Source organism: Anopheles stephensi, chromosome 3, assembly GCF_013141755.1.
Source record: "Anopheles stephensi strain Indian chromosome 3, UCI_ANSTEP_V1.0, whole genome shotgun sequence".
Classification (NCBI taxonomy): Eukaryota; Metazoa; Arthropoda; class Insecta; order Diptera; family Culicidae; genus Anopheles; species Anopheles stephensi.
In genome coordinates this window covers 3,446,190-3,464,601 of record NC_050203.1, presented here as the reverse complement: position 1 = coordinate 3,464,601, position 18,412 = coordinate 3,446,190, and the positions used below count along the sequence as shown (strand labels likewise).

The 18,412-nt window shown below is 44.4% G+C and overlaps 1 protein-coding gene across 1 annotated transcript in view; it reads left to right on the top strand.

Moving 5' to 3' along the window:
- The first annotated feature begins 554 nt into the window (after window positions 1-554).
- LOC118510570 (myosin-4) overlaps window positions 555-18,412 on the top strand; it is a 48,713-nt gene continuing 30,855 nt past the window's right edge. The window contains exon 1 of the mRNA XM_036052559.1: window positions 555-1,265. The gene's annotated coding sequence lies outside the window, so the exon portion shown is untranslated. The remainder of the gene's footprint in view (window positions 1,266-18,412) is intronic.

Here is an 18,412-nt window from a genome sequence, read left to right as displayed (position 1 = left end):
AAAGAAAACTAATGTATGGGATTATTTGTCAAGCAACACGCTGAAGCGCTTGTTAATATGAAACCGCCACAAAACCCAACTGATTTGCACTAGGAAAATGAGGAAATAATAAAAGTATTTCGTTGCGAAACTTTTCCCATTGTTTGTTCTTAAACCAATCAAAGTATTGTGTATTGCTGGTTTCTATTTCATTGATTGGAATCGTTGATAAAGGATGCTGTCTCGTTCTGATCAGCATGCTTTTCACTTTCAACTATGGGTTCGCAGTGCGGACATGAGGCAGGGATCCGTTTTTATTGTAGTTTTTCTTTTTACCTTTTGGAAGGTTATTTATCTAAAACATGTGAGCATATACCAACAACGACGATTCCAAAAACTTATAATTCAACTTTAGAATGCAATAACTTCAGCTCTTCATCGAGAAAAACATAATCCGCTGCAGATAAAGTGCTACCGGTTTCATATTTACACACAAGAAAAGTTTTTCTTTTCTTTCCTTTTTTTGTGCCTCCTGCAACGCTAGCGGGCCTCCTGTCAGTTCGCTGCATCAACACACACTCACACTGTTTCGAAGTCGTTCAAAGCGAACGGTGGTGCGTGCGCGTCCGGCGTTGTTTCTTTTCCTTTTCGTTAGTTCAGCAAATCGTGCCCAAACTTTTGGAGTAAAAAGTAGTTATAAAAAAAGCGGAAAATCGCACCGTGCGGGTAGTTAGGTTGTCCAAAATTATTGTTTCAACGGTGCGTTGTGGATCAAAACGTTCGTTTATCGGTCAACTGCGGCATAATAATACGATGGTGTTTCCTTGCGTTGCGTTACATGTGTGTTGTTTGTAGTGTGTGATATGATTTTGTTTCGGGGTTTCGGGGTTCGCGGTTCGCTGGTGTGAATGAAGAGCCTTCTCAAAGCTAAACGTGCTTCCAAATTGTGAAATTGCTTCACCGCCAAGCCACCCGAGAGTGCGGTGGAAAAAGCCTTGGCAATCGTGAAAAAGGTGTGTGTGGAAATTGCGTGTGTACCACATGCAGCACAGCTGCTGCTGCACTTCTTTGGCTGAAGGTTTTTTCGGTTGCTGTGATGCAAAACTAGGCGCAGAAGGAAAGGTTGCGTGAAGAAAGCCTGATTCGTTCGACTGGTGCTCGGCTCCGTGGAAAGGATATCGGTGTAGGCAGGATAATAAAGGTGTGTACGGGGTGCAGCTGTGAGTTCAAGGTCTTGCAGATTTCGGCCACTTTTCTCCCGTTCTCCTTCGGCCCATCGTTCAAAGGTAAGTTTCTTGGTGCTTGCGAGTCGTTTCTAGATAAAGATGTTTCAGCTTGACTGTGGTAGTAGTTTTGTGTGTGTGTGTGTGAGTTGCCATGGTTACCACGAAAAGGGAAAAATCGGATGGCGAAAAAAAAACTAAGGGAGAGAAAAAGTGACAAGGATATGTGTGCGAGCCGTGTAGATGGAGTTTCCTTTGGCAGAAAGGGAGTTTTCTCTCCCTTATTTCGAGCAAATCGCGAACGCAAACGCGAACTGTGGCCCTCTCCCAGCAACCGACCGACCAGCTGGTGAAATCCTTGTTCAAATAGCGGATAAGGGAGGAGTTCGTGCCGGCGGCGACCAAGCAAGGACGAAGTTTCGCTCTGAAGGACGTTCGAGCAATCTGGCAAGAAAGAGCCTACTGCTGTTTGTTTAGGAGTTGTTGAAATAGATGATGAAGAGGCTGAAAATATATTTAATTACCAAGTCTCGTTTGGCTTAAATAATGTAAATCTTAAACACAACAAACCCGATGTAGCGATACTTCCTTTCACACCACTTGATAAACTTCCCACATTTTGTTTGATTGTCGCTAGCAACCGAAAAAATAGGAGCGTCATGTTCCGGAGTTCTCTCCGCCCTTTTGATCCCTTTTCGAAAATGTCATTTATTTGGTGGCCCGTTCTAAACTTCCGCTTTTTCCCTCGGTAGAACCGTAGAGTCTACCGATGGGTCGATAATTGTTCCGAAGTCTGTGTCTGGTGAAGGTGGTGTGTTGCTTGTTTCGTCACCACGTTTTACTTTTTCCCCGAAAAAAGGCAATTAAATGTTGGAAATTGATAGAACGTGTCATCGGAAAAGCGCTGGAAGGTGTTGCATAACCGTTGAGTCAGTAGTGGTTCGGCGGCAGTTATTGGACTCCTTCTGTGGAGTTGAAGTTGCTCCAAAGCTCTGAAAGAGTATTCAAGAAAACCCCATTTCAATAACCAATCGTCACGAACTAAGAAGAAAATGTTTTTCCGGCATTTTCCATTCATTTCCTCTTTTAGCTTTACTGGCCAGCTTCTCATTGTCCCGTGCCCATTCCGGCCTCGGAATACAACACGGAAAAGCATTCACGGATGCGCGGCCTTAGTAACGCTTAATCGGAATCGGAGCGGATTAAGAAGCGGTGCGCTTAGCCAAACCTGGTCAATCGATAACCAACAGCCAGCAGGGAAGCTGTGTGGAAAACAAACGCCTGAAGAAATCGGGAAGTATAGGAGGAAAAATGGGAAGAAAAACCTAAAATCAACGGTTTCATCTTTCGTCTGCTTCCAACGCTGGATCGACCGTTACCACCGGAGCGCAGCCACACGGTATCGTGGTTTGCACGTTTCCGGATTATGCTTCTCGCTTCCGGCAGCGGGCAGGTACAGCTGGCAGACGACGCCCGGTGGTCCGGTGGCCTAGACTCTTCCCCGGCCCGGAGTTTGTTGTGCGAAGGGAGATTGTTCTTGTCGGGGAGTTAATTTCAATCGAACGATCGATCGATCTATCGATTGCTGTACCGGTTCTACTGTTTTTACTATGAAGCAACCCGCCCCCCAAACCCAACTCGAGAGGGTGAGTTCAATGATTTTCGCTCAACAATCGCTTCCTACCGTTATCGATGAAGCGGTAGTTTGGTGTTTGTTTTGTGGACCACCACCACCAACCCAACCCAACCTGAGCTTATCTGCTCAGCAGGTGCAATAAGGTAAATGAGGTGAAGCAAATGCAAGGCAATGCTTTTGAATGCACTTTGGCGGTGGAAAAGGTGGATCATGTTTCAATGAAGGTCTTTCGCTTCCAAATTGATGGCAAGTGGTGATGACGCCACACGGAGGAAGGTCTTTTCGTGCTAACCTTTTACTGTGAGACGATATCTGATACGACGTAGGGAAGGTAACATTTGAAAGTACGGGGGGAAAAAGCTTTTGGCTTATTGGCTTTTCAATTTCGATTTCTTATGCTTAACTTTAAATTTAGAATATCATCTTGTCTGACAAAATATTGCTTGGCTTTTATAACATTATTTTTATTTCCGCTGCTCGCTACTCGCCGTTTTCTCATAAACTATTGATAGAACTTTATTAGTTTTACCGACGAAAAATGTTCCTCCGTCATAAGTTTTCCACCGTTCCAAGCTACACGATACAACGGTAAAACACGTCCCTTTTCTTATTGTTTCCGTCCGTGGGCCCACGTTTGATTGAGTTGAAAATCCAATTTGCCCTTGGCTTGCGGTTCTCCGGTACGCCCTGTCCGTCGTTACGTCGTATCGTTCAAGTTTCGTCCTGCGAGCAAACATGCAACACTACTGACAACACAATCTCGTGTCGCATAACGATAAATGGTTTATCCTTTCTATTTTGCTTCGCTATACTTCGTGTGACAATAAATATAACCGACAACAATGGCCGCCGACGACGACAACGACGATGGGATCCACCCTCACTTCGTCCGGGTTGCATAAAGTTGTTCGGCTGATGAGAGTCACAATGATATGACATGTTTTTGAGTGCTGTGTGTGTGTGTATCGTCTGTAAGTGTGCAAAAAGCCACATATTCCTAACTCACGACGATGATGATGATGGTGACGGTGCTGTCGACAGCTGTAAAACTCCACCGTCTCGGAAAAATCGGATACACTGGACGGATGTGCCCTGGGAGGCCGCTTTTCGTTGCATTGCTATGCAAATGAACCACTGAGACGTTTAGTGTTTCTTTTTGAATTTGTGAAATGCCGCAGAAAATCGTCACCGCTGGCTGCGGTTCAGGGTCGATAAGCGGCAAGGTTAGCTAAGTTTGAAAAGGATTTATTTACATACATAAATGGGCCAGCTCCCGGGCCCGGAGGCTTATCACAGTTTTAAAGCATATGTGTTTCTACGGTAGAAATAATCCCCACATCCTTGGTTAACGATTTGTGAAGGACTCATGCGTGTGAATCGGAGCGATGCCTAGTGGAAATAATCGATAAGGACACTGTCTAGAACGCAACAGATCTGTAGTAAAATTCTGAGAGTGCTGTAGAAGTGTCTTGGCGAGGATGAAAGTCAATATCCTTGAGAAAATTCTTATGAAGAACAGAGACAATAGTAAGGGTTCAACAAGAATACTATTCTGCAGGCCTTGAAGAGTCCTTACGCCACTTATACAGACACCGTTCTATGCAATATTCATGATGTGTGAGGATGCTGCTGGCCCAAGGGAAGTTCTCGGTTATTTCTGGACTCTGGACAGAGATTCTTTGAGAATTCCGATAAATGAATCATTCATAAGGCACTTTACTGAAACCCTTCACTGTTCAAATTCGTTTTAGGCCTTTAGAAAAACAGGAGCTTCGGACTGTAGTTCAATGTATTGATTTTGTTTCTTCGTGGTTGATATCATCCATACGCAGCTGTGGGCTGACTTTTATCCAACAAATTCTGCATCCAATCATTATTTCCTGCTCTCCAAAAGTTCTTCAAATTTATTCCAAATATGGCCCGAAGTCAATGTCAGCTTGGTCAGTTAGAGCGCCGCAACCTTGCTGGTTCGATGCCCTCGTTCTCACAAAAAACTTTGAGCAACATATTTGCAGGAAGCGTTAAATGTCTTCTAATTGACCTGTGTCTTAAAGGCCCTGCTCGTCTAGGCTCTCGGAGACTGTGGTAGGGGAAAAAAAATAAAACGGAACTATTAATTTTATACGCTCGTCATCTTCCCCGTGGTCGGTAAGCATCTCTACATTGCTACATTGTATAAGCTTGGCAACGCTCGGTACGTTCGAAGCATAATCAAATTGATGTCACCTGCATTTAAATCCACCGAGGTTCCGCACGCCACCGTCCAACTTGGGCAAGAGTTGTGAAGGTAAAAAAAAACCACGCGCACAAGAAAAGATCATAATGTAGAGTTGCTTGTTCGTGTAGTTCGTGGGGTGAAAAACTTGTGTAGCGATCTTCCGTAAAAGGCAAATCGGTTTCTGGGCCGCGTCTGCGGGTTGGCTTTAGATTTACGATTGCTGACGGAATGGACGTTCCAGCTTTTGCACGTTTGTCTTGTATATATATATATCCGGTGATTTGTGTGATCATGGTTGCCGGACACAATGTTGCTCTCGTGTCTCGGCTGCAGTATCCGCTGGACATTCGCAAGATTTGACTGCAATGACGGCTGTTGCGGTTTGTCATTTTAATTGTCCATATTTGTTCACTTGATGGGTATTTTGTGAACTGTTGAGGCAAGAAATTAATATTAACAAAATTGGTTCATTTATTTGATGAAAGCAAGGGCTTCTAGTGTAGGAATAATGAGTGAAATGATGAAATTGCTCCTACAGGTCATCTATAGGTCCGACACACAAGGTTGCCAGATGTGATGTCAATCCACTAAAAGATCCCTTCTGCGAGCAGCCTCATCTTATCGCCTGTGCGTCTATGTTTTGCCCTTACCAAGATTCCCAGCACGCGTGTTTTTATTACGCATACAACAGACTACTATCAGGGAGCTCTCGCTGGGTGTGTAATCAGCCCCGTGTATCAACGAGCGTGAAAGAAAACGGTTAGCATAACGGATGTGCATTTGAACAGAAAATAACATTTAATGAGTCATTTGTTGATAAAGGAAGAGAGAGAAGGAGAGAAGCCAAGTTTTTTTTCTTTTTTAACGGAAATTGAGAAGGAGGGCTTGCCTGACCTAATCATCCCTATTTTAATGGGCGTAAGATGCAATCGAACATGCTGCTGCTGCTATGTACAAGAAAGGTTTAATTGATCTTCCAAGCTGTAGAAAATAGCCAGTGTGTAATCAGTAATTGGAATTAAACAACATTTTATCATCATCGGATTATAATCGTAAAAGAGAATCGAACTTATGCCGACTTGAAGTACGTTACCGTGTCGATGGACTTACTACAATCACCATGAAGCTTGGATACGTTTGTGGCGATTATTTGTCTACTCAAATAATTCGTCAACTTCAAGCTAGATACGTTACAGAAATAGTTTTCCGGGTTTTCCGTTACAGTCATTCTAACAATTGTAGCTATCTCCTTGTGACGATGCACTTCGTGGAATCAGTAAAGCATATAAATCAACTCACACAAGACATCGTTGACAGCAGTTATGCTTTAATGAATTCTTAAAACTAAACATCGACCATAAACCGGAGAACCAAACTTCTCGCTTGGCTTGAAAACTGCTTTTCCTTGTTTCTAGTAGCGACGATCCATTCTCTAATTCTTCCCCCCTCCCCTCTTTGGCGTAAACCAGAAGCTTGGCTGTGTTCGATCTCCCAAAACAGAACCGAGCGGCAAACATAAATCAACAAATAACTCAGTCACACAGATACACAGTCGGTCGGGTTGGTCTGTAAATGGAAGTAAATTTTTCGGAAGTTGGATTTGGGTTGGAAAAGCGGAAGGAATAGTGATTTTCGATGAGCGCAAAGTTTTTAAACAGTAGCGGGTAACATCTTGCTAGAGGAGGTTGAATGGAGTACTGTCGATGGGAACGTTTCGTTGGAGGACGTCCACCATCAATCGTCCACGGGGGGTGGGATTAGCCCGAGAGAAGGTTTGAACGAAATGAATGATGACAGTTTTCCTCGGCTCGGCGTCTCTGTTCGCCCGGGAAAGAATAAAGCCATCAGGGTTTTTTTTCTGCATAGCTTCGGGCAAACCTTCGCGAAGCTACCCTCGAGGGTGATTCGAGGAAATCCGCTACTTTTTAATGATAGCTAAAACCCCGTGTCCTGTTGTAGTGGATGTCTTCGCTGGAAGTGATCGATGTTGTCCGAGGAAAGAGAGAGCGAGACATAGCTTTGGAAAAGACAAATTAGCTTTCGGAAGGCACGGAAGCACTTCTGTACTTCGGCACACAGTACTTGACCGTTAATTATGTCACCCGGTATCTCCTAGAATGCATCCTCGAGTGGGCTTGTGTGAAGCATCCTTCACAGGGCTACTTGCCCTGACCTAGTATGAATTTTCTTCCTCCTTTGCTGCCACAGCAAGGAACAACAAACAGTCTTTTCCTTGCTGCGGCTTCCTCCGGACGTACTTTCTCTCGCCCAGCTGATTGACATCCAGCCGGAGACCACCGTAAATCAATTATTATTTCAGTTATGCTGCCTGTCAGTCGACGGTAGTTTGGTGTCGCTTCGCATTAGCCTCCGTTTGTGTATCGCTCGCTCGCTTCATGGTCGATCGATGAAAATAGGGTTTCGGAAAAGCTCAGCCAGTCGAGGGCTCCAGTTGGTGGAGCGGCCCACAACAGCCGTGATACCTTTAGCCAACAATTTACGATCGCGTCACCAGCAATGGGACTGTCATTGTAGGTCTTCAAACCGGAGGGTAAACTGATACCGGGGCACAAGTTTCGATCCAATTAATGTATCATCAATCGCAATTAGGGAAAGTGGTTGATATGGTGGTGCGCATTAGTGTTGTGTAGATATTGTGGTTAGAAAGTGAGCTTTACTCGATGGAGAGCCCTTATTGTTGATTGACGTGTCGAATGTTTTCATACACACAGCGCACAGAAAAGCGAACGGTCATTGCTGCAAACTGAAATTTAATGTATGTTTAGAAAATCAACAAACCTCGTTCTATTTGGTAATCTCGTTTTTGGTAAGCACGTGCGATAAACCCTTCGGTCCATTTCGGTTTTGGGAAGTTAATTAGCTGGTGGAGCAGAACTATTAATGATCTACCGCGAGAGGTAATGCCAGTCCGGAGTTGGTGCAGTAACAGGAGAGCGTGCGAGCGAGAAACCTCTAACCTCATCAATCCCGTCTGGATGTGTTATGTTTGTGTTTATTCAAGGAGCTGTTTCGCGCGGTCCAAAATTGCTTCATCGTCGCCGCAGGATACTTTCCGTTTCGCGCGCCATTGCGGCCATGATTGAACTTGTTGCATAATGACGATCGACCGAACCGAGGAACGAGCGTCTTGAGACCGTCTTCCTACATCGAATATTGGTAATTGCGTCTAATGCACTGACCGCATTTCCGTTAAAGTTGAAGTGAATCTCGGTTACTTTGTTATTACGACGACTGCTTCTTGGTTTTGGCGGTGGTAACGATTCTTTTCGCCTCCTATCAGTTGTTTTCTCTCGATTGTATCATTGTAGGAAGCATGGCACTAATGGAGAGTAGCGTGCGGCTGCTTATCACGGACATGATTTAAATCCTACCTCAGGTATACAACCCGCAAGGCTTATGCAATTGTGGTGTTCAATTTTGAGACCAGCTTCATCAAACCGTAGAAGGAAGTCTGGCCCCAAACCTGAGGCAGGCTGAAAACGCTCCGATACATCTCGGATGCAACCGTGCAAGGAAATGGGGGGAAAAAAAGAAAAATTAATGATGCGGATGGGTAGCTGAAGATGGGGCCAACCTTTGATTGCGGTAGGCGTTTGGTCAACGTCGCTTCCGTTGAGTAGTTTTAGGTAGCCGCACAAGCTCGTTTAAACAACCGCTAAAACTGTGAACCCGTCGCGGACATTCGCTCTGTGCCGTGTGATGGTGGTTTTGCTAGATGGCCCAAATTTTTACGACAGCTTCCGAGTGGACTGAGTGGCGAGTGGGAAAAATTGCTCAACATCATCGGGTGTGTGCGGGCGCCCATCATTGATGACTTTTCGGGGCTGTGTTGTTGTTGTTGTTGGTTGGTCGTGGAAAATTGCGCGTCCAACGCGGCTTTTCGGGTTCAACCGAGTGTAACGAGTTGGCTCTCACCGATGTAAAGCAGTAGGAGCGTTTTGACGGAGGCGACCCGTTGGTGCATTTACGCATTAGCGATTGTCTGTGTGTGCATCGAGTCTCGTGTCTCTGATGCTTTCCTACGGTTTTGTGGATGAAGCGTTATTTTCCTTTAATTTCCACCAAATTCGACAAAAGAAAACGGTTGCTTTTCCTTGCCGGTCAGCCACACACTCACACTCAGTCCACGGTGATGCAATGTTAATGGTCTTTTCGTCCATCCAGTTTCCTTTCTCCGATACCTTTCGAATGGGTCGTCAAAGGTGTGAAGATTTTCCGCCGCCTCTCCTGTGCTTGGCTTTGTTCCGCGGGTGTTGGCATCTGTGCTCATCGGTGTGCTCTGGTGTATGTTTATTTATTTTCATTGTGGCATTAGTTTTGTACCTCGAAAAATGGATTATGCTTCATTATGCTCCATTTACTGCTATTCTGCTGTTTGCTGTTTGTAGCACCGTTTGCTTGTTGAATGAGACATAAAGCCAGAAGGTTGAACGTCGTAAACTTTCGCCTTCAAACTGGTTGGAAAAGGAAGGTGTGAAAAACCTCTGGGCTTTTGGGATGAATGCAGACAACAAAGCACAATTCGTACAAACGGGCGTTTGCAATACGTTTAAGTGATGGAATCATTGCGAGCCAAGATTTCTCTAATGTTAGTTTCATTTGTTCGCGTGATTGTGACTGCCATCATGGTCGGTTGGAGTTGGGTTGTTAATAAGAGGTGGCTAAGAAATACTTGATTAAATTGTCTCTTTCCGAAATTGGAGCAGCAACGGCTATTTCGCAAGTGGTTTTCTGAAAATAAACCTCCACCGTGAAGCTGTTTTGACTGTTGTACAATGAAGTTTTGCCCCAAGAGATGTAAATTACACTGCTTAAACATCACAACAACACGCTTTATTGACTCGAACCAGTATAACAAACATCAATCTGCTTCTGGTCTGGTCGTTTCCAACGCCAGACGCGCGCCGTGTAGTTTGGGGGAAAATCTTTCACTCTCCACGCATCCAGTCTTAAGTGCAGGTCTTATTATCCACTTAAAAATTGGCCCCGATGCGATGGGAGAGAACATTCGCACACGCACACTATTCCGTGCGCGCCCCGGATCATTTAGCGATCCGTTTTATGCTGCTCTGTAGCATGATTCTGCGTTTCGATGCTGATTCGATAAAAGTGTGCGTGAATTCTGTAGCTCTGTCTGGATGGACGGGATGGATGGGGTTTATGCTTCGGTTCAAGCTGAGTGATTTTGTCTGCGCACGTTAGAACTTGCTGGGTTGATTCCGTGTTTATGATGCGCGTTTTTTTTTTTCGGAGGGTGAACGGTTGCAACGTTGCCGCACTTTGATGCAGCTGGTGCAACGATGCAGATGATTCTGGTTTTATGGAGTGTCAGGAACGAGCATATTTGGTCACAATTTTTAAATATGATAAAAGAGTTTAATTATTTTAAATTAAAATCGTTCGTCGGAAGGTGTAAAACTAAAATGTTCGAACATAGACGATTCAGAAGATCAGACGAGACAGGATCGTCCTCCGGTATGCCATAGGATGTGAGAGGGTTAATATATGTTTTATGCACTCGCATCGTTTCTCTTGACACTGTCAGCCATGGGCAGACGTTGTCGGGCGGGAGGGATATATGTTATTTATAAATATTCATGTTTGTGTTTACTGTCTACCGCTTCGGTGCAGATATGCGGGGATGCTTCAGAGCAGCCCGTCAGAAGCATATGGTCAGGCTGGGTTCCTAATATGTGCGTGCATGGTTTATGGCCGTCGTTCTTCTGGAGATAAAGAAGAAGCAGAATGGAGCTACAAGACGCTCATGATCAGTTTCTTCGTGGTGTACGCGTTAGCTTAACCATGCTACCGGATGATAGTGAGGATGCGAACGAAGGCTTCTGGTTCGTGTTGTCTGCAAGACATTCTTTGCCACCTATTCCATGCCACGGATGAAGAACGCGTTACTTAACGTTTAACGCAGCGTTGTTCCAATCCGTTGACTTAGAGCGGGATGCTCTCACGATAGCGGCGATCGTGAGGATGGATCGTGCAGCTCATAATGCGCATAATGATGATGCTTTTTTATGCTAGATGTGATGCTTCTCCGCCCAGCATCGCACAACTGGAGCAAATAATGGTCTGCGAAATTGAACGCAGCTCAGAGGACAGATACACAGCGCATACCGCTCCTGCACATCAAAGTCAAGAAGTCGTCAAACACTAACCACCCAGAAGAAGCGAGTGCGCTCGTTTATCTCGCCGGTACAACTATAAATGAATGTTTAATTTAATTAGCTGCAGAGAGGCAGAGGACTCCCCGCACACAGACAGCGGATAGCAAGAACGCGTCAAACGCATCTAGCCGAATCCTTCGTTTCCAAAACGTTGTTGCGTTACGTCAATTTTGCGGATTGTTTTGAAGCATCGGGCAGAGTGAGAAAGAGAAAGAGAGGCTATTATTAGGCCACGGGAGATTATGCCGACGATGCCGGGGGAGGTCTGCCGGGCAAAACCCAGCAGAGAAGTCGACATTTAAAGCCCTCTTAAATCTAGCAGACTGTTTGATGTTATGTGTGTGCTGCTCTGGTTGGAATTTGCTCGACGGTCCCTCGGCGAAGATCGAACTACCGGCTTCGTGTGGGAGATCTGGGTCTCATAATTGATATGAGTTATGATAGTTTTTCGAGTGGTTCCGAGGTAATTGGTTTGAACTTTTCGGGAAAGTGAACCCTTACGTCTACCGTTGGCCTTTGCGTACGGTAGTTTGGGGGTAGGTTTTTGGACCAGTTCTTTTCCCTGTCATACAATACTTTTCCATCCGGATCTGGTACAGTCGCATCGTTACACTCAGTTCGCTTAAGAGGTTGCTCACTTCAGGGGCGCTGCTTGAGTTTAGGTGTGGTATGATTTATCGGTAGTTCGCTCGGTTTGAATGGGGACCGTTTGTGATAATAGGAGGGGCAGTAGTTTCATTTCCTAATCTACCATAGCTATTGGGGATCGTAAAAAGAAAGACATAAAATAGAGAGAATAGGAGATAGTGATTTCTGAGACGGTCCGCCCAACCACTAAGCTAAAGCGCTTCGTATCTGAAATGGCCGTGAGAACTTCGGGATTTATTTGTCGCTACTCTTGTTTAGTGCGTGATTTGTGAGGTTTGAGTGGAGCAGACGAAGAGCTAAAGCTAGAGCTAATTAATTTCTCATTTTAAATGTTAATTTGCTATAAAGTTAATGTGTCACAAATTATGAGGTGTTGATAAAACAGGGGTCTTTGTATTCATTTGATGCTTCGGATCGGATACAACTAGCTTGAATGTGCTGTACAACTACAATAAATCTTTGATGACTTATAGCACTAAACACAGCCTGAAAAATAGTAATTGCATACCTTCAGGCGCATTTGAGTTCCAGATGAACTCTTGTTGCGAAATCAGGAGAGTAAAGTAAATTAATATCGAAATGGCTCATAAAACAAAGGAACAGTTAGAGACTAAAAGCTTTGCTCATTATCGTTGTTAATAATTAATTTAATTCAAACTTCAATTAGTCCACACGTGTCGATTCGATCCATCAATAAAATAATGTTTATTGCCAGTGAAAGTCACACTTGCATTTTTAACAACCCCTGGCCTCCTAGGGGATCGGGAGGCAGGAAAAAGTGTAGCCGTTCACTTACCGTCCAATATTCGGCAATATGTTTTACCACCCACTAACCGACCGAACCCCGACTGGGCAACGCTTTATGGCTGCAATCCTGACACGCACTCTCTTTAGCAACAATTTTAATCCATGTTCGAAAGTAATGAAAACTGAGACACTTACAGACACACACACAGGCCAAAGCTCCAAATCTTTTGATTTTCACGCTCTGTTTTGTTAGTTTTAAGAGTGTCGTCGGTGGATTCGACGGTATCAGTTTCACTTTTTCACCGAGCTGGATAGGACCAACAACAACTGTGTGCGATACTTCCGGCAGCAAGTGTAAACAGTCCGTCGTGTGGTCTTGCGGTTGTTTTTCGGCGTGTTCGAAAGCTTGTCAATCTCCATCTGCGATACGATCTCAGCCAGCACTTGATGTAATCAACAGACCATAAATGAATGTACTGATGCTAGTAGTAGCAGTGATTGTGGTTTCCATTCCAACCAAAAAAAAGGTTAATAGATGCTTACGCATTCAGCGGAAGGTTAGCAGCGGATGGACCACTGACCTTCATCATCAACATCATCGGATAGCACCTCAATCAGATAGCAAGGAGCAAAACAGCGAACGAACATTTGAACATTCAAGGCAGGGAGAGTCAGATCACACGAGCCTGGGCACCGCTCGTGCGTTCGCCTTGAGTCACTATTTTCGGAAGCCTTTTTTATCGAAGGGTTGAAGGACGTTTGACGTGCGAATGGTGCTGTTGGTGCTAAAACGCTTCTTATGTTTGGTGTATCTCTTCCACGCTTTGCATTGCATGTTTGCGCCACATACGAGGACTGTGGTCCAGGACACGATCTGGTGCTTTCGGAGTGCACTGTTTACGGCCGGTGAAAAGGCATATCGATTTACGGCTCCGTCCGCCGTCTCGTACGTGACACAGGCAGCTCAAGTAGGTCAGACGTTTCTGAGCAGCTGGACCTACCCTAACCCTGCGAACGGTCGAAGATGCCCGGTGGACAGACCAACATAAAATAAACCCAGCGTGCGTTCGGGGGCAAGCTTTCTTTCTGTGTCGACCTGTGGAGATACAAATAAACAGCAAAAAAAAAAAACTAAAGTTGGGTCAGTCCCGAGCGCCTTGGTGAAGGGTGTGAAATCAATTATCACAAGCGCGAATCGTGATCGGAATACTTTCCGTAGCAGTAAACCTTCTTTTCATCTCTGCATGTGGGCACCGCGAAATGGCATTTAGTTACTTTCCTTCGAAGGCCACACCAGAGCTTGCGTTGGCCTTATTTTGTGTCTTGTGCTGGTGTCTTTTAGATGTGTGCATGACTCATGTGTCCCTGTTCAATTTTTCGGGATGAAGCAGCGTGTGGAAGAAGATTGATTACGCACGGTAGGAAGGCGAACGTGTAGCGAACGAAAATAGTTCACTGAGAAGAGTGCGACATCAAAATGAGTGCAGGAATGTTATCCTGCATCGTCGTCTGTGCCGAGGCTGTGCTGCACTACAGTCCGATAAGAAGCTGCAGAGCGGCTGTCGTCAGCCAGTCAGATAGTTTTCTTTATTTGCTGTGGCATTCCGAGCTTACTGGGAGGAAGCTGAGTTGCAGAAAAATGTCTGGTCAATGTCTCAACCTCTTGGTTGGTGAAGGTTCCGCACGAGGGAAGTAGAAATTGTGTTTCTTTCTCTTTGCCCTATGGTACTATGTCGAATAGGAGATAACACAATGCAGAATTCAGTTCCGCTGCTGCAACGCTCAATGCTCAATTTTAGAAGCTCCAAGCATTGTGGCTACAAAATTTGAGTTACGAACTAAACTTTCCGATTTCTTTGTTCAGCTTTTGCTGCTGTGATTGGCGCCAGTTGAGGTGACTCCGTGCATTATCCTCCGTTCGCCGTCGGACAAGATTTGCACCAGCAGTCGGTGTGTATGTAGGTCACAAAAGTTTAACCGACGCTTCTTCTCCGCATCTTCCGCTTGGCCTTGGTTGGCGGCCAGTTACTGCCATCCGACGGGTGTGCAAGACAAACCAAGTTAGCGACTCGCAATTGGATCGAGATTGATTCGATAGATTGATTTAAACCAATGAAATTATCGCTTCGGGGAATGGCGCGCGAACGAGCGCAAATTCGATCAATCCATTTCTTACGGTTGGATAAAATTGTTGCACGAAATGGGAAAGAACGCTCAATCCTGGTCACGGCACCAGCGTGTCTGAGATGCTGACAGCACTTTGGAGTATTTATTGGAGTGTTTTTCCCGCGAAAATAAGTGCAGTAAATGATGCTGAAAGTGTTCTGCGAATGAATGTACTCCTGTGTAACCTTCTCGATACGCAATGTCTCGAGATGTCCTCCCAAAAAGCGACACTCGTGCTACAAGTTATTGCACTCGCGAAACTTTCGACATTCCGTTCGCATTCCAGAGCAAAGTTGCAGGTAGAGCTCCCCGTATGCTTGTGCAGCTGCTGCACTTCTCTCGCTTTTGCTGCTGGCCAGCGAAAAAGCAAAACAAAAATCACAGTCTTCCCTTCAGAGCATATATTTTTAATACACCCCAGCCGAACGGCACCACAGCCAATCATCATCATCGTTTAAACACAACTCACGGGAATTTGAGTGCGTGTTCCCGCGTGTCGGTGTTGGGTTTATTTTGAAAAACAAGAAAGAACAAGAAGCAACCAATATCATGGTAGTACACACAGCCACCGCTCACCACAGACTCCGCCGTCAGAGTGCATGTGCCAGAGCGCCAAATTTATGCTGCCGGTGGTGGTATTTTTCGGCATTCTGCTACGGCTGTTGAAGTCGTGCTGTGGTCGCGTGGACGTGAGGTTTGCCTCTCGTGATGTTTTGCATCAGCCGTTTTCTTATGTTTGGAGCGCCGCCGAGAGTGGTGCGTTCTGGCAGCGTTCCATCGCCCATGGTGGCGGGGGGTTCGAGTGGGTGTTGTGTTCTGGCCGCACCGTGAAGAATGTGGGATGACACGGAAAAATCTGGTTACCTAAAATTATGAACCATTGCGGCTTAGCATAAGCGGGTGGAATAGGGCAAGAGACAGAGAGTATGTTTCATTTTGAATTTGGGAAATATTTATTACGATGCTTACTAAACAACGGTCAGTTTAAATTAAATGCTTAATCCTGGTCACGGCACCAGCATGATATGAAGTGCAATTAATTGCCAGAGTTCTTTCGCTCATTGATGGCAACAGTAGGTTTAATTGTAGTAAAGAATAAGTTGAAGAAACCGATTGTATTGCTTGATTCGTTTGTGCTGATGAGAGTTTATGTCTGTTTTATTACCATTAAACACATTGTGCCATTACCCAACGAGGGCAGCAGATTCAATTCTGATTATTCGCGGTCGGACGGCGGACATTGCTGATGCTGTTTTCAATTTGTCAAAGGCGCGTAAAATTTTTATATGCTTATGATGAGCGAAAGTGTCCACAAGTAGTCGTAAAAGCAGGAGAATGAACAAATGGGCAATAAAAATACTTAAGAGGGTCTAAAAATAGCACGGTTTTGGCCATGCGCGCACTTTTTATGCTTATTATATTTTTCCATCGGTGAATCGGTTAGGCTTTTCTAAGCTGAAATGAACACCAAAGTTATGTTAAGTAAGTCGCAGCATATAGCATAAGCATAAGAAAGTAGAGGTTTGCGCCATATTATAATTTTGCTAAGAGGGGGTTTCCCTTTTGATTGACATAATAATGGCGTGTATAAAATCAGGGGATACAAATTTTATTGAATTATGTCACCCAAAGAAGGGATACCCGGAGTCACGGAAAGCGTATCGACAATAGCACCTTTAGTTAATTGTTAGTCAAGAAATGCGTACATAATGCGGGCTAAGTGGTGTAGCCAGTATTAAACCCCAACTTAATCATGTTTACCTCCAAAAAAGGTGATTGATGGATGCATTTTTGTACCAATTTCGATACTACATTCCGGTAACACCGGTTTCTTAAGGGGTGGAACTCTTTACCGCTTCCACCAGTAACAGCCATAATGGCCGTGTTCCATCTGAACGACTTCACGTGGTGGTTTACTTCCCTTAGCTCTCATATCAGAGTCCACAACCGGCCCCCCAACGGCAGGGAAAGTCTCTCCATACCCTAGACTGCATCGGAAGATTCGGTGCAACCGGAATACGATAGGCCATTATCGAGCACCGGTAGGTGGGGTAGGACCCTAAAGACTGACCAAACTTCCCGGAGCCGGGTGGAGTCCGCCCGTAATCGCTTGCTTTTGCTTTAATTGTTGAGCTACCGTTTGTTGCCCCTTTTTTCCTTCGTCTTCCGCTTGACGGCAGTTATCTGCGTACTGCACTGCTGCGTGTGGTGGCCGGCCAGTGTTGGTTAGTAAGAAGAGAGAGAGAGAGAGAGAGAGAGAGAGAGAGAGAGAGAGAGAAAAACACGCCAAGGATAAAGATACGAAAAATAAGCTAACTGCCTCGTGGTCATAATTTCCTTTTGCCCAACCTGACTTTTACCACGAGTTTTGAAGTTGCAACCACGAAAACGTCAGCGGAAATGGAGCTTTTCATCAATATTAGCGTTATGGCGGGGCGTGTGTGTATGAGCTTTTTCCCTTTTAAGTTTTTCGTCGTTTCAGTTTTGCGCCGTGTGAATGAAAAATGTGGTAAATTAAGTGCGATTAATTTGTAGCTTTTTTTTTGTTTCTAGTTCAACTTGATATTTTCTACTGCAGCTAATATTGTTTTGTGGCTTTAGTTTTTCGTTTTCAGTTTTAAGTGTGGTTCGTGCTAAACGCTTGAATGATTTTTGGCTTCGAGCTCGTTTTTTCTTCTTCTCGAAACGACGTACGTAAGCCTCCCACCACCGCTACTGACCAGTGTGTGTCTGAGTGAGTCTTCGTGAATTGACTTAGACGTCACGAAAAAAATAGGAGAAAAAATGCATCAAATTGAAGTCTCGTCAGACACCGTTTTCACAACGATTTCAAGCAATATTTGCTAATAGTAGTTTAAATCGATATGTGTTGGATGGTGTGTGTATGGGTCTGATGATTGGTAGATGAACCGTATGCGTGCCTGCGCATACGTCACAATCACAGGGGTGGTGTTAATCATTCGGAACGGTTTCGGTTGTTTGAAGTTCTAGAATGTTGTTGATGTTGTTGGTACACGGTTTCGTCCAGTGCAAGAACTGTTAAAGTGACCATTTTTTGTGTAAAATACATTCATATTGCCTGACGGTGCTTTTAAACGCTGTTGATATTTGTAGACATGTGTTTCCGGCATTTGGGTGACTGAGCTGGCTTTACGATGTTTACGCTTGCCAGGATGATTACAATGATGTGATAATCGAAATAGAAAATGAAAGTTTTTAATTGCTCGTACTCGGGTTGGTGTGTTGTTTCAGTTGCAAAAAAGGCTGTTTTGAAGCTTGATTGGATTGGAAGCGCGTGAATGAATTTTAATTTGATCAATTATGTAAGTAATCAATTAAAGAACTAATAGGAAGTAGAATTAAAGATGGAAAATACTCAATAGTTGTAGTATATTCAGTAAGTCTAGTAAGATAAATATTCATACATTTAAAAAGATAATAAGTACAAATTAGACGAGAACTCTCCAAACAAAGTAAAAAGAAAGAGATTCCAAGAAGTATTATTTCAAAACGAGAGAAATGTTTTAATATAATAGAAAAGAAACAAAAAATTATAAAATATACAATAACAATCATAAAACAAGGAAAAAGAGCTAAA